Source organism: Felis catus, chromosome D1 (assembly GCF_018350175.1).
Source record: "Felis catus isolate Fca126 chromosome D1, F.catus_Fca126_mat1.0, whole genome shotgun sequence".
Taxonomy (NCBI): domain Eukaryota; kingdom Metazoa; phylum Chordata; class Mammalia; order Carnivora; family Felidae; genus Felis; species Felis catus.
Window position 1 is genome coordinate 83,588,864 of NC_058377.1, and position 2,178 is coordinate 83,591,041.

The 2,178-nt window shown below is 30.3% G+C and overlaps 1 pseudogene; it reads left to right on the forward strand.

The window, feature by feature from the left end:
* Nucleotides 1-1,683: 1,683 nt before the first annotated feature.
* On the forward strand, nt 1,684-1,792 carry LOC111556878 (annotated as a pseudogene).
* Nucleotides 1,793-2,178: the final 386 nt, after the last annotated feature.

Sequence of the window (2,178 nt, forward strand, 5' to 3'; positions counted from 1 at the left end):
CCTTTATATTGTCCAAAATGACTATCACTAAACGTGCCACATTTAAAAATGGTCGTATAAAATTTAACAGGTAGAAACGAGAATTTCCTTTTTAATTTCCTCTTACTGTAAATAGTTCTTATGGAGACTCTTGAATTAATTTTGATGGAATGGATTATTTATGAAAATAAGAAAAAAGGAAACCTATAAAAATACTTCATGTAATATAGATCAAATACTGGTTTCACAGATGGATAGACTTATTTAAATTTTATACTTCCAACAGAAATTTGTTATCATTGAGGCAAAAAAGTCTTCAAGTCACACACAAAAAATACTTTGAGAATGAGATTCTGATAAATCAATCAATTTTACTTAAGTAAAGATGATAGGGAAAATAATTTTTTTTAGAAATAATTCCGTTGGAAAAAATAATAAATGTTTAAGTCAAATCTTCTCATTGGGGCCTGTTAGTAGAGTGCTTGGAAGCTTTTGGGTCTCCATGGCAGACCTGAATTTTACTTTCTCAAGAATTATAGTTGGAGCCTTAGAATTTGTTTAATAAATCCACATTCTCTGGAACTTTTTATTTAACAATTCAGTTTTATTTGTTTATAGCAAATCTCCATTGTTAACTCATATGAAAGTAGAGACATTTTTGATGTAAATAGCTAAATTTATAAAAAAAAGTAATAGTTAAAGCAACAAACAGGTTTGAATTTCATCTTCATAACTGTATGAATCATTTATAGGAATTGAATTTAAATATAAAGTGGTGTTTGGAATATTTTTATTTCAGTTATGGTGAGGTAGCATTAAGCTACCCTTTTTCCTCTCTAAGAGCAGCTACCAAACTAGATACAGTTTAAGGGGGGAAGCAAAGCAGCTGTTTGAATATATCAGGAAACTGCAAGCTAGGAATTAAGGAACCAAGATGCTAGAGATAATCAGAAATAATGGAAGCACAACTACATGAGGTGTGTATTTATGCCTAAATTTTCTCATCAGGGAATTTGTTGATTTTAATGGTGAGATATAGAAGCTGAACAGAAAGTAATGATTTGGATATTGCTGTCTTACTGGACAAGTGCAATTAAAATTTGAATTTAGGGCTGCCAAGGAATTCTTCAACTCAAAGGACTGGTCTCAGAGAAATGAGAACTACAGAAAAGTAAGCCATGAATTCTGTGTGTGATTTCCTCTTGAGGCATTTGTTGGTTCCTGAGTTGAATATTTGTGGGCCACAATTCTGGAAACACAACATGGGAATGGTTACTAGATGACTAAAAGGCAAGCAGATATTTAAGCAGTTCCAATATGCTAGAGACACAAATGTTAGAGTTGAGAGCCCACCCAGAAAGACATACATAAATATCATAGACTTTTTAGTTAAAAACTCGGAAATGGATAGGATTTAAGACTAATGGTAAATTGGAAATAAACTATTTAAGGAGATCCTGCCCATAGTCAATACCAGTCTATTACACCTTTACTACTTAGTCTTTTATACCATTCAGACTCTGTACAATTTTTCATATCAATTTCTAAGGTTTAATAAAACTTGGCAGGAATGCTAGAAAATAGATCCAAATGACTAAACCAAACAAAGAAGGATTATATAGGAAGACCTATAGGGTATAGAAATATTAGAGTTATCATCTAAGGACAGTAAAATAGCTGTAATTAATATATACAGGAAAAAATATCGCTTTTCAGGCTTTTGGCTAAGATCAAGTGTAGTATCTGTTCTTATCAGTTTAATATATCTAGGAAAATAGATGTATAAGGTAAAGAATTTCATTGAAGAATTTTAATATATTACAAATAATCTGGAAATAATGGGACTGAGAAATAGAATGAAGAAATTAAAAATTCAATAAGCAACAAATTAGTGTAAAACAGATGATTAATGAACTTTAAGTTATTTTGGTAAAAATAATTCATCTTGAAAAATGCAGAATAGTAAAGAACATAAAGAAAAACAGAATCCTATAGGACCCAGTGAAAAGTTTTAACATAAATGTATTGCGAGTCTCAGTAAGAGAGTATTAGAAAGTAAGTGGGTCAGAAACAATATTCAAAAAGATAACAATAAAATAATTTTCAAAATTAATGACAGATATGAACACAGAGATTCAAAGAGATTTTGTAACCCTAAGCAGAGTAAATATAGATATTAACCACATCTAGGCATTTCAT